The following is a 15,010-nucleotide window of genomic DNA, read 5'->3' on the forward strand; positions in this document are numbered from 1 at the left end:
GGAGTCCGCCTGCCGATGCAGGGGACATGGGTTCGTGCCCTGGTCCGGGAGGATCCCACATGCCGCGGAGCGGCTGGGCCCGTGAGCCATGGCCACTGAGCCTGCCTGTCCGGAGCCTGTGCTCCGCAACGGGAGAGGCCACAACAGTGAGGGGCCCACGTACCGCAAAAAAAGAAAAAAAAAAAAATTAATCTAATTTACATACAAAATAACATTACATGGTTACAAGGTAATAAAGTTATAAGGTAAAAATGAGTACTATACAGACTATGGTTCTCTCACAAAATCTATCTGAAAGCACGTATTTCTCTAAAATTATCTTTCTGTAGCATAAAAAGCCTGAGTGTTTTCACTGTGGAATTTTTTCAACTTTAAAAATTCTAAATTAATACCTTGTAGAACTACATATTACTGCCATATTCAGCATAAGCCTGGTTCATTTTTCAGTAGTTTTAATTCATTTTGAAGGAAATTGTGAAATTTTCTCTAAAAAGTTTTAAATCTGGAAAGTTATATAATATCAGGATGTCTCTGAATCATACGTGAACATTTCATATTTTGGAGAAACTCACATTTCATGGGTACAGTATTTCTACCTTTTATCCTGCCAACTGTGAGGGAAAGATCTCTAGATCTAATAATGATTCACTGGCTATTACAAATGTTTATAAAAGTGTGGCAATTTCTTGGTCTATTTAAAAACATTGATTCCTTAACATTTTATTAATCATAGTAAGAGCCTCTATTACACTTAATGAATAACACTTTTTTCAGGGAAAGACATTATAACAAAATACTTACACAAGTAAGAGATACTTGGACTAAACTACTCCACTAATTGCACTGTTCTACTAAAATAAAGCAATGTGTTGACAACAGAGAAAATAACTGAGTAATATTACTGAGTAAAAGTCAGACAATGATAGTGGGTCATCTCATAGTTTTTGCAATGGTTTCATACAATACTTCTCTTTTTGTGGCATCTTATTTCAAGGTGGTCTCACAGAATCAGACAGAATATCTCTGAATTTTTTCCTTTTGCTTTTAAGTTGCAAAATGATAAACTAGTTAGTTAAATTCACAAGACTATTGCTTTAAGTGGAGAGCTGGAAAACCCTTAAAAATTTCATTTCACTACTTGTTTCAACTATTACAAAAATACCAAGCAAATTTTAAGTGGTCCTTTTCCAACCTGACAAAAATAATTTCAACTGTATGTGTGTAACTTCTCAACAACTTGAACTAAAAGACACATTTGAAGGTTGGGTAGTCAGTCAACAAGCTTCCATGCTCAGAGAAAGTGTTTTGAGTATATGTGTTCTGGGAGAGGAGGGCTGCTGAAAAATAAAACAAGCAAACAAACAAAACCCTAAACAGAAGATACAGTCTCTGACCTTGAGTTTGCCATCCAAAAAAAAAAAAAAAAGCAGTAGAATAAATAATTTAACCAATTACATCTGGGTATGAAAGCAACCTACTAAGAGCTCCATGGAGGCTGTAATGAGTATGTAAGATATGAGATATTTTGCAATCATCTGCTGGAAGAAATGAGTTGAGAAGTTAAGATAAGAGTTGACAAGGAAGAAAGAAGAAGGTATGTTAGTGGAAATGACCTGAATGACAGCTTCGCACCGCATAGTCAAAAGAGCACCAATATGCAGTCCTGCATCTGTCACGATTAGCTGTGTAAATTCGAAAAAGTCACTTAATCTTCTTGGGCCTTGGTGTTCTCATTCATTCAATTCAACAAGTATTCCCTGAGCACCACCAAGTGCCAGGCAGTGTTCTGGGCTCTGAGCATACCAAATGTGACAGAGGCTCCTGCCTTTGTGAAGCTTACATTGATAAAATGTAAAATTTCAGAGGAAGTCATGCATTGAAAACAACAGTAGGAAAAGTTCATTGTTGGTTTCTCTCTTTCTACTATCTCCCTTTTATAATTCATCCACCAGAGAGATCCTCCCCCAAACAGATTCTGTTATGTCACTGTGTTCTATGCCAAATACCCAATGATCCCAAATGAACATCAAAATAAACCCTTTCCTCTGAGATTCAAGGTCCTCCATGTCCTGGCTTCAACCAACTTCTCTAGCCTCATCTTCCAAATCTCTCTTTCATGAACTTCATGATCCAAGGAGGTTATTTGATTTTTTTCTCAAATATACCTCACACATTCCACTCTTACAGCTCTGCTCACACCTCCCTCTGCCTGGAAGGCCTGCTCTCCACAACCTTACTCCTCCTTCCTTCAGGCTCAAATATTTTCTTGATATGACACTACGATTTCCTGAGTAGGAGACAGAAAATCAAGGAGATCCCCAAGAAAGATGATTCGCTTTTCCGGTATTGAAGAGGAAAGTTAAAGTCAGGGAAGCTAGTGAGAAGGATATTAACAAAAATGACTGTGGTTGCATTGTAACAGGCAGATCCAAAAAACATCTCGTTTGTGGAATCAGCACTTTATATGACTACTGACTGAGTGTACACATAAATGGAAAGAAATGAGTCTAAATGGACTCCGAATTATATGATTTATGAATAGGATGGTAAAAAGCATACCAGGTGGTACACAATAGGTTTTCAGTAGGTTTTCAATAAATGCTGAGTAGGCCTTCCCTGGTGGCGCAGTAGTTAAGAATCCGCCTGCCAATGCAGGGGACATGGGTTCGAGCCCTGGTCCAGGAAGATCCCACATGCCGCGGAGCAACTAAGCCCGTGCGCCACAACTACTGAGCCTGCGCTCTAGAGCCTGCGAGCCACAACTACTGAGCCCGTGTGCCACAACTACTGCAGCCCGTCATTTTAAAAAGAAACCAGGTTAACACTAATTAATAATTTAACAGAAATATACAGAATGGGTCTTTCCTTATATGTAAGAGGAGTTGAGGTTGTGTGATAAATAGCATGTATAGGACAGTATCACAAAAGGTTGTTAATTTCAGATCTCATGCTTTATTTTAAACAAATAAAATGGAACAGAAATAGCTAAACCCCTGGACCACTCCTCCCATCTCTGTCCTTCTCTTCCCTCCCTCCATCCAGTCCTTTCACAACCACCAGTGTGCAGTGGGTATGTATGCTTCTCAGGCACTGAACTTCAGTGCTCTACTGTGGGTTTCAGCTTGCCACCTCAAATAGTTTAGCCTATGGTAAAAGCAGGCTGATTTTCGTCGCTGACATATATTTTAACAATGTGAGCCAGGCTCTCAGATGCTAGCTTTTCATTGGCTTATGATCGACCAAGTTGTCAAAAAATAAGTGTAACACAAGAATTCTCCTAAATGGAACAGTCTAACATATACAGAATTTTATTCTCGGGGAACTTAAGAAATAGAGAAAAAATTCAATATTGGTCTCAAATTTACCTTTATTCAATAGTAAGGTCCTCTGCCCTAGGGTCCTGATGGGGATCTATCATTTTATTAGAGCCTAGAACTAGTTATCTCTGTTTCACAGTGCTTCCATTCCACACTGCAGAGATTAATAACAATCGGCCTCCTTCCAATGAGGTATCTCATTAAAGTACACCCTAGGCATTTAGAGGTAGATATCTTGTTATTGCTAATTGAGATATTCCCAGAAATAGGGGCTGGAGATGCTTTTGATAAAATACACACAAGGAGATGTTTTTTAAATGAAAAAAATCCTATCAACTTTCTTTCTCCATAAATATACTTAAAAAATCTTTAATATTTAACTCTACCCATGTTCTGCATTTACTGAGGTGGAAAGATTTGTACGTTTAAAATTCTAATGCCCAGCTCTTGAGAAACTGAGGCACTACTTGAATAAATATATTTTACTAATAAGCATTTCAATAAACCAGGTGTTTATACTGATATCTGAGCATGAAAGTAAATAATTTTTTTTAATTTATGAAAGACCTGGCACCGTGAGTCCCTATTCCTAACTGGAAGCATAAACGTAAATATTGAGCTTAGCTTTCTGTATGAAATGTAATATGCATGAAACTTAAATATACTTTAAAGAAATCAAACATATTATCACACATCTACAGCCCTTAGTGGTTTAAAAAAGTCTAAGAATGTTTAAAATAATTATACATTAGAAACAACTATAAAGTTTTAGTTTCTAAATTTCTAAATTTAATTGTTCTGCCCATTAAGGGTTCAGTCGTTAATCTTGACATGTGAAAGGGGCTATAATACAATGCCACTCAACTCTTAAAAAAAAAAAAATACTAGAATTCATCCACGTGAAAATAATTGCCTTCTGCAGGCCATCTCAGGAGTTATCACCTTCTTCGGATAATGCAGTCATTTCTCAACGTAACACTGATATTTCTCTTTTGAAAAGGCCTCATGGAATATATTTATCTGTAGTAAATACTCTCTCTCTGAGTAGAGATCTAATATTGTGAAATAGCCGAATGCTGGTTTGTTAGGCCCGTGAAGGAAGGTAAACACTCACACTAGCTGAATTGGTATTTGATCAAAATGAGACATGCCTATATAACAAGAACTATATAACAAGAACTACCTGTGTCTTGCAAATAACCTCAATTTCAAGAATAGTTTCAAAAAAGTTTTGGTCAAGGTACTATGATGGAACTTGGGAATAGTAATTATCTATTCATAATGAGGGCAACCACCTTCATTTTCAGAATCTCTATTATAACCAAACACAAATGTAGCAAAAGCATACATGGTCTACCGAACATTACCCATTTCCCTGGAAGCTGGTGAGTAAGGATACACCTTTCCCAGATTTGCTCTGCAGGGCATGCTTTCTCTTCTTATTCCTTAGGCAAGCCAAATTAACAAAAAAGCCGGTATAGAGCCCTAACTTCCCTAACTAGACACCCTCACAAAAATGCAAATATATGCATAGAAGCAGGACATACATGTTTATTGTATATTTTATTGAGCATGCTATGTTTTATTACCATCTGCAGTCTGGTTTTTTTTTTTTCCAAGAATTTTGAATTAACTGAAGAAATCCTACAGGATCTCTACAAGAATCCATACTACCTAAAGCCACTGATCTGGTTTACTTCCCTTCTTTCACAGGTACAACTCAAAGTCAAGCAACTTTTCCAAGGTCATACCACCAGATAATAGTTTAAATGCTAATTTATTTGACTTCCTAAGCAGAAGTTCTTAGCATGTTAAAACTTGAAAGGAAGGAAAGAAGGAAGGAAGGAAGGAAGGAAGAGAAGAAAAGAACACCAGATTAGCCTTGGGCACAAAGGAATAAACACAAACATAATTTATCATTTTGCCAGGTTAAATAATTACCATTTTGATGTGTTAATAGCCTTTAATAGTAAAGGCATTAGTCATCAATTAAATAAACAAACCATTAAATAGGGAATAGAAGCGTCGATACAGGCATAATCTACTAATTTTCTAATCAATGATGCTAATCATTGCTGCATATTAGCCAAGGAGTGGACATTAGCTATATCACAGATGATCATTTATAATCATGGGTCACTAAAAAAAAAAAAAAACCTAAAGAAGATTAAAAACAGAGTAAAATACTAAACACATACTCTCTCTGTAAGTACTTGCTGATAAATTACATGATCTGCCTTGAACGGACATGGAAATATTTGTAACATTCAATGGTGACAATATTTAGGAAAGGTTGTATACTGGCATAATTCTATTCTATAACAGTAAAGAGAACTTACATGTAAAGCAAAGTTAGGACTGAAGTCAGAACAAAATCCAATTTAATATTTAAACTAGAGGAAGAATTCAGTAATGAAGAATGATATAAATTTGAGATTAGCAGCAACCTGCCTTTGTACTTTAGTAGCTGAATAACCTTATGCAATCACTTAATCTCTTTAGCCTCAATTTTCTCATCTATAAAATAGGGAGTAAGAATATTTTCTTCATAAACCATCTGCTACATATTAGGTGTTTTAAGATGTCATAATAATTTTTCTTAATGCCAAAACTGGACTGGAAGTCAGGGGCTCTGGGACCCAGTCACTTCTAACGGAGGGATGTGGTGATCTCCACTGGTCCTCGAGGGAGTGCAGGAGCGCGTCCTGGGCACATGCTCCACAGCTAACTAGCAACGCACGTAACTCATCCTGGCCTGTTTCCCCATCTTTAAAATGGAGATTATGAGTATTTAACTCCGGGAGTTAAAATAATGCCCATATAAAAGGTATAGCACAGAGATTTGGACTAAGTAAATACATAACAAATCAAAGGTTAGCCCTGCTTCTCCACTTATAAAATAGGTAGTCTGGATTAGGTGATCTTGATTTGTAAACAAAGGATCACAGTATAATGTGTCAAGTGCCCGTAACAGAAACCTGTCCCAGGTGCCATGGAAGTCTACAAGCAGGTGCCAGCTCTGCCTGGGGCAAACAGCAAAGGCTTCAAAGAAATGCCCTGCAGGTAGGCTCTCAAAAGACCTGTGAAAAGGTAAGAAGGTAAGTGGCACCGACCAAGTAAAAATGCTGAAGCACGGATGGAAAGGTACAAGAGGGGGGATCACGAAGGGCCTGATAAAACACACTTAAGGAATCTGGATTTGATCCGAAAGACATAACGAAGGTTTAATGCAGGGACGGGTCATGCTCGGAATTATGATTCAGAATGACAACTCTGATGATAGTGTGCAGGCTGGATTAAAGGAGGGACAGACAGAAGGCAGGGAAACCAGATGAGAAGGCTCATGAAAAAGTCTACGCATGAGACGAAAAGAGCCTGAACTAAGGTCCTTACTGTGAGAACAGAATAGGGGGAGGTGGGGCGGGATAATTCATTTTAAACATTTTTCAATTCAGTACGTCTGTTTTTAAAATAAAAAGTCCTTATAGACATAAATCCTTTGCGATCAAGAAAATCTGACTTGCCTGACGGTACTATTTCTGGTGGTTTTGAGTTCCTCAGATTTTAGTGTTACATAATTCATTGCATGATGATAGGTTCTGAAATGATATTCGAGGAATTTTGAGAATGGGCCAAGTTTTTTCTTCCTTATGAAAAGATGTGTACTTAGTTCTGATTAATTGTAATAAAAAGAATTCAGCAAAAAGTAAAGCGTAAATGCCGATCATTGATGTTTGACGGCTTTGCCTAGGAAACCAATCTTGGATGCAGCACTTAATTGCTTTAACTGGAGTTTCCAGAAAGGTTAGATCTTGTACTGTGTTTAATAAAATCCTTCCTATAACTGAACAATACTTGTCCAAATATTTAATCAAGAATTCCATTTTAATGGAGTTGACATAAAATACATCACAAGGAAAATCTTGGCCATAAAGTTAAGAAATATAAACTAAAAACCTTCCGGTTTGGTTTTACCTTTTTAAGGGAAGTGACGGCTCTAGGACAGCAGCAACAGAACTACTAAAACCCTTCAAGTCAACATACCTAGACACTTGTTAAAACAAACATTATTCCCGCTGCTAAAACTGAGGTTGGCAGGTCTCTCCGTTTAACAGCCGAGAAACAATTTGAAAAGTAGCAGGATAGCAGCTTCTTTGCAAAGAGACTAATCATCACCATTAAAAGATCCTTAAAAGCAAATACAGACGGTCAGCCAGCCTGATCACCTTAATTTTTAATGAAGGAATACCTCCATACACATCAATGTATGATATGAACGTACGAAGGAAAATCTACTATCAATTAAAAAGAAACTAATTTTTAATTCTCCCCTTCACTGTGATGGCCTAGGATCAGAGGAAATACTATTTGAAAATAAAAAGAAGGAAACAGGAAAAGGGGGATGTAAAGATGTGTCAGTGATAAAACAAGCAGGGGTGGCTGTCATAAAAAAGCCAAATGGCTCTTTCTACCTCCATCAAGGTCACTCTACCAATGACGCGCTCAATGGGATGATAATGCATTTAACCACTTTCCTCGCATCTAACTTTGACCTCACAGATCCAAATGGCCTTGTTTAAGTACCCTGGCCTTTCAGCGTTTCCCTGAACAAAGATAATCAAGGAGATGTACTGCCCCCTACTATCACAAGAACTGAAAGACAAACTTTTAAGAGCACAGCCAGGTGTCGACTCCACCAATGTACAACTTTTAGGCGGGAGGTAAAGTGAAATAATGGCTAAATAATTAGAAAACGTTAACAGTGTTAAATTTGTTATATATGGTGGTTTTGTTTCATTTCAAAGAAAAAGCAGAAAGAGAGTTCCAGGCTCCATTTTACAGGTCTCTAGACAGCAGGTTCCCTCTGCCTGCAGGAAACAATTTAAGGTTATGGAAAAAGGAGGGCTGGGCAGACACTAACATGAAAAAAATGTCACAGAAAGACCCACACATTATTTTAATTTTAAAAAATTTCAGGTTAAGATGTCTAAATAGCAAAACCTAAAGTGCTGTTCTACATTAGTTTTTATTAGTCATTTTGGAATGCACTAGAATCCATTATGCTTTCTAAATGTACAAAACAAGACTTTTATGTGAAATAGTATTTAATTTTAAGAGAGGGGGAGAATAACACTTAAGAGAAACTTTTTCAAATACTATAGTATGTGGTTTCCCAACTTGAACTATTATTTAGAAGTGATGGGCCCTCAAATATTTGTGGGCACTTTTCAATTATTATTCTTCCCTTGTGAAATGAATTTCCCATCAGTGACATCTATGGTATACATTGTTTCTGGGATACCAAAGAGGTAGCTTTTTTCATCCTTTTGTGGTAAAAAAGTAAGAGTAGATATTTCAAAACTTAAACACATAGGATTTGTAACTAAGCAGCTAGGTTCCTAACTAAAATCAACATATAAACACCAATTTTAAAGCAACTGGTTTCTTAAAATATTAAAATATATACCATTTCAAGGCTGCTAAAAATACATGTGATCAAATCATTTCTACACATCAAAATGTTATTCTCTATGGGGAAAAACAAATTTTGACGTGTCAAAAAACAAACACACTCCAAATACCCAAACTGAGACTTCAAGTTGAAAGGCCTTAGACGTAAACAAGTATTACAATAAATAACTTTCCATTTTAGACAACACTATAACAAAAGTCATACAAATCTCATGTATTTTATATTATCTATTACTAGACTAATCTGTAATGCCAAACGATCTGATAAAACTAAATATAATGAATTACTATTGTAAAACATCTCTCTCAGAAGAAAGAATTAAGTGTTATGTTGGCTTTAAAAATATTCAGTGTTTGAAGATATGGAATCACTTCATATATAATCACTTAAGATTGATAACTTAATATCTATGTTTATATGCTTTAAACTTGCCCAGATCAATGTGATAGAGCAAAAAATCTTGCTAATAATCCTAATCTAAACCTTTGGGAACTCCTGTCTCATCTCTCCTATTCCTCTAACAGCCCTTATCCATCAAATCCTTTCCTCGACCAGAAAGTTCCCCAACTTGTATTTATGACTGTTGTTGGATTAGCTAAGAACCAGGTCCCGGGAAGATGTAACTCATTAAACACTTCAACAGTTGTGGCTTAGGTTTTTAGCCCTAACTACATAGAAGCTCTGGTCTAACCCAGAAGGGTACAGCTAACTTTATTCTTAAAAAACAACAACAACAACAAAAAGCACCCTACTGCCCCTAATTGACTTATTTACTTTCTCACTTTGACATATCACTCTCTCTCCTTCGTGGTACCAAATTCACACCATCCAAACATCCTTGAGGAAATATATCCTAATACTTCTCAAGGGCTTGGTGCTAAAGCACTCATATCTAGGATAGGATCAAATAATTACAACCATACTTTAAACCACACATGTATGTATGCATGTATATATATTTTTTTTTCACAAAGAAAGAGTAAGAAATCCAGAGTGAAGCAGTAGTTTACCATATTAGTGTAAAATTTAAACTTTTTTAAAATGAGGGAAAAGCTAATAAAAATTACTCAATTAGACAGAAATTTAAAGCAAATATACTGCCCTACGTTTAGCATTTACCGTTGGATTGTAAGAAAGGTGATTTGTTAAAAATCTTTATTCACAATTGTTTAAAGTCTAGAAAACAAAATAAATTATAAAGAGACTGATGTTCCAAAGCCCAATCTTTTAATTGCTGATCAGAGCTGAAAATAGATCCTTTTTTCTCCACTAATTGAATGAGTCTGGTTAAACCTTTTGAAATGCACTTTAGAAAATGCAAGAATACAGCTTAGAACAGGTTCTTTAATTTGGGTCATTTTCTGTTACTTGCAGTAGTGACGGGTGCTTAGCAACGCTGTTCTGGTGGCCCTTTTAAGTAAATGAATACCTGGAATACAGCATTTTAATCTATTTTATGGCATTAATTATCAAGATCGCCGCATTTAGACAGTGCCTCCTTTGCCACTTCCCTACATTATGAAAGGAAGGAATCCCGTGATAAATTGAATATGTGATTTCAGATGACAGAAGATCCTATGCACACCCGTTACCAAGTTAAAAAAAAAAAAATGTAAGGACAGAAAAACTAACAGTAAATAGAAGTCACAGAAAGCGTGAGTTTAAATGTTTAGATAAGGATCTTACACTGAAAATCAGTGTTCAGACATCTGTAAGGGTCCACAGGAAGTTGCTTTTTTCTTTCTGAATCTTTGAGGAAAATTAAATTCTATTATGCCACACACTAGGCCAATGATATCTAAGAAAGGTGATGCAACACAACCAAAATGTAGTAAGATTTTATTTGGTAGTTAAAGATTTGCTGAATCTTTTAAATACTGATTTCGTAAAAGATGACTCTTACGTGAGACAGGTTCACAAAAACATCATTTAAATCATGACCAAGTTATTCACTTCATATTTCTTTTAATGTGCTCAAAGGATTAACTATCAAGACGAGGAAACCAGGTAAAATACGGAGCTACCAAGTAGTTTTTAAGAAATCAAACTGCCATGTCATACTCTGTAAATACGCCCATTCACATCTTAGTGATAATCACCAAACTAGGTTTAAGAAAGTAGTTATTAAAAATATTTGGAATACTGCTTTCTGTTTTTTCTCTGATCTCAGTTATCACTGTTAAAAGTGCAACTCTTCTCACTTTTCCCTCATAACTACACAATTCATCTTCGATTCCTTGTCCTGAAGAAGGAAGGTACCCCTCTTGCACACCGCCATCCTTCTCAATCTTCACAGCTAAAAAGAGAGTAAGTGACTCTCTCCTTGTCTAGAATGCATCCTCATCTCAGTCTTCAAGAGCCAGTTTTTAAAAGCTTTCAACACTTAGCCTCCAAAGATGAGAGAGCAACCATGTTAACATGCGATCATATTTTGTACGTTTCAATCTACCGGTTGAGGTATAATCGGCATCTGCTTAAATGAAGCATACTTCATGCTTGATTACAAAGTTTAGCACCAAACTGTGTATATCGCAACATACAATGGGATAACACCAAAATTTTTCAAGTTTTTTAACCTCTTAAAACAGATGGGCTCTCCCTGGGGTTTGGGGGTTCTGAACAGTACAGCTGCATTTGAACGTCTGGGAATCCGGGGAGAGAGCGAAACGCGGGGCCCAGACGGTGCAGGCTGCTCTCAACAGTCCGCTACCGCGAGGCAGGGAGGCTGGGAGGCAGGGAGGCTGTGTTTCTCAAATGCCTTCCCTGGGTATGTTCAAGCCTTGGCTACTTTAACGATTAGCGCACACAGAGGTCTCTGGATGGCTCTCCGGAACTTTTAAAGCCAGAGAACAAAAGGTTTATTTTAAAAATGAAAACCTTGGCTTGTACAACTCCAGACGTGAATCTGCTTTCAATTACTGAAAGTATTTCCACTTCAGTGGAAGGGGATCAAATCTTCAACTACACCCTCTTAACGGCGCTGAATTTGATTATCTCAGGCTTTCGGAAGACAGAATGGCTTTGGGACACAGCACGCATTTTTGTACATCTCATTTAGGAGATATTCGGAGAGAGAGAGAGAGATGCCAGCACAGGGAGAGAGAGGAAATGTGACCTCTCATTCTGAGAGCTGCCACGGATCCTTGTTTTATTTTATTAAGATACACACATAAATGGTAAATGATTCCGACTTCGATAGACAGTGCGCAAGTTATTTCCAAAAATCATTCCCAACTAGTTCCTCCACGGGAGCGACCTGCATCGAAGCACGACGGAAAAGCGGGATTTCTTTTAGAGCCTCTGCCCTGCAAAACCCTCTCCAGAAAAAAATCACACGCTGAGTATTTTGCAGGAGAAGAGCTGCTCTTTTAATCATTAGCCAGATTACTGTGTGCCTCCCTCCCTGCCCCGCCCCGCCCTAAACCGCTGGCACGACGGACCTTAGTTCAGGAAACCGAAGGGCTGATTAATTCCAGCTCAAGGCGGATTTTGAAACCCCGGAGACATCAACGATCCCAAATCACTCCAGCTCCAGATGTGCTCCCCACGAATTCAACACGCCACGTCGCAAAAGTAACAGAACGCGGGGAAAACACACAGCGCTACCTCCTGGGTTAGCCCTGGACACTACTCATAACAAAATAAACACTTAATTAAAAACGCGCGAACAAAAGACCATTCTCCCCGCAGCTACCTGCATCGCTCCGAGGGACGCAGAGTCCTCCGGAGTGTTCAGCCTCCGCCTCCTCTAAACCCTAAAGGCGGCCCCTCAGGGGTCAAAGCGCCCCCGCCGATCTGATGCTCACGTTGCCTGGGCCCCGATTCGAACCCGCGCAGAGCCTCCTCCCATCCCGACGCCACAGGGCAGGACAGCGGGGCTGCCGCCGCCGCCGCCGCCGCCGCCGCGGTTCCCGGGCGCGAACGAGCGACCCAGCCGCGCGAGGAGCCGCGCGAGGAGCCCCGCGAGGAGCCGCCCAGGCCGCGGAGCCGCCGTCGCCGCCGCCGCCGCTCACCCACCTTGTCGCCGCGCGCCCTCGCTGTGGCCGTGGGGAGCCGAGCCCGGCGCTACCAAGCTGCCGCGGTCTGGAGCGTATCGTGTTACTGCGCCGGGCTCGGGTCTCCGGCTGCGAGCGGCCGCCAGACATGATAGGCTGAAGCTCCTCTGTTTACACCCGGCCGCGGAGGGGGCGGGGGCGGCGGCGGCGGCGCTTAACCCCTTCGCGCCGGGCCGGGCCGCCCCCGCCCCGCCCCGCCCCGCCCCGCCCCGCGGCCCCGCTCCCAGGCGCCAGCGCTCCCGGCCGCGCCCCCCGCCCCCGCCCCCGCTTCCACAAGCAGGCACGCACATACACACACGCACGCGCGCGCAGGGCGGGCTTCCCCAGAGCCGCGTCCCACGCGCAGGGGGTGCGACCTGCGCCCCGAGCTGCTCGCCAGTCTCCCGCGGAGGCCCCGATCCGAGGCCTTCCACGCGCGCGCAGGCCGTGCAGCGCCCGCGTTCCGTCCTGGGCTTCTCCGGCTTGCTGTGGATCTTTGCAAGTCGGTCCTTGTCCGGAAGCGCGACCTGGCCGCGCTCACAAAAGAACCTCCTTCCCAGCATCTGGATGAACCCCGACCCCTGAGCCGCCAGCCTTCACGCCTCACGCGGCGGTGTGGCCTTCGTCCAAACGCGAGCGGTGGCCCCGCGCCCCGTCGTCGCCGCGAAACGAAGTCCTCGAGCTGGCGGGACGCGCCGCTCGGGGAAGGGGGCCGGCGGGGGCCCAGGCGGCGGGAGGGGTCGCCGGCGGGGCCTGAAGTCCGGCGCCGGCGGGCGCGCGCGCTGTGTGTGTGTGTGTGTGTGTGTGTGTGTGTCGCTTGCGAAGCGCAGCGGGGGCACCGGCTCAGCCCGCATCGCCCCTCGGCCTGGGTTGCCGAGGCCTGGCCCCTCGAGTCGGCCCCGGGACCCGCGGGCCGGGGGGCGGAGCTGCCTTGCTCCTGGATCGTGCCGACCGGGGACTCGGACCCCCAGCAGCGCCGTCGGTGGCGACGGGCCCGCTCCGCCGGGAGGGAGGGCGGTCTCCGGGGCTGCACATAGGAGCTCAAGGGGTCTGAGCGAACTGTGAACGCCGCGCCAGGGCTGGACAGCCCGGACCTGGGACACCTACCTGATGCGGCGTTCCAAGGGGCTTCACTCTGAACGTGAGACACTTCGATGCTGCAAGCTCTTATTACATCTTTACTTTAAAAGATTGCCTTCTCCTCCCTCCAGATGCACTTTCATCGTTATTTTTGCGTGGCCTCTGGGCCAACGTCCCTCCTTCCTTTAATTTCTCTTTCTTCCAGAACATTCCATCCCCTTCAGCCTCTTCCTCCATTAAGCTAAGAACGGAATGACGGAATGTTCCTGAATTTTTAGACTCACCCGTGTTTTCTTCCAAGCCCTGCAAACCCCTCAGGTATTTTCATTATTAAGGAAACAAAGACAACAAGCAGCACCTTGCAATACTAGCATCAATCAGCAGATCTTTGCATCATTAGCTGTCATTCCACGTTTTAACGCTCATCTAAAAATAGTAAGCCAACAAATGGCTACTTAAGAAAGGACCAGTGTTTCCCCCCCCCTTCATTTATCAGATTATATCCTTTTCTCAATTTCCTTGATTTAATAACAGCAATTTCTTTTCCCTCTTCAGGTTATCTCTACCTTGACTTTGGTCGCCTTCTACGTGTAATGCTACAGTGATGTGCATACAGGTCACCTGCCTTTCGCTGAATACTCTTCCTCTCCACTTTTCCTTACCATCCAGCACATCCATTGTCATTCACGGAAATGTCTGCTGTTCCTCAGCGTTGAAGCACAGCCTCTGCACCGCAGTGTGCTTTGCTTTCAATAACAATGGCTCTTCGAAAATCGTGACTCACAAACACATTCTGTTACCTGATGATCACAAACATCGTACTTATTCTTCCCTGAATGATCAATATGTTCACTCTTTAATTAGGACATCATTAAGGTATCAAAGAAAGTATTTAAACATGCCTCTGACACAGTCTAAATTTCAAAGTTATTTCAAGGTTTTGAAATTCACCTTAGTAAAATTGGGTCAAAAAATAGAACAATAGATATTTTGCGGGGCACTGAAAGACTTCTACTTCTTAGGCAAATATCCTCCTAAGTCGTAATATTTTGGAAAGGATCCTTTCACGAATCACTGTAACGTGTGTGATTCATGGGGGAGGGCGA

General features: G+C 41.3%; 1 protein-coding gene across 1 annotated transcript in view; it reads right to left on the reverse strand.

Annotated features, from left to right (window-relative positions):
* TENM3 (teneurin transmembrane protein 3) overlaps positions 1-12,957 on the reverse strand; it is a 318,373-nt gene extending 305,416 nt beyond the window's left edge. Inside the window, exon 1 of the mRNA XM_089903558.1 lies at positions 12,808-12,957. The gene's annotated coding sequence lies outside the window, so the exon portion shown is untranslated. The remainder of the gene's footprint in view (positions 1-12,807) is intronic.
* Positions 12,958-15,010: the final 2,053 nt, after the last annotated feature.

The sequence above is a fragment of the Delphinapterus leucas genome, chromosome 21, assembly GCF_059928025.1.
Source record: "Delphinapterus leucas isolate spDelLeu-1000000601 "Yukka" chromosome 21, BTC_Dleu_Yukka2, whole genome shotgun sequence".
NCBI classification, from domain to species: Eukaryota; Metazoa; Chordata; class Mammalia; order Artiodactyla; family Monodontidae; genus Delphinapterus; species Delphinapterus leucas.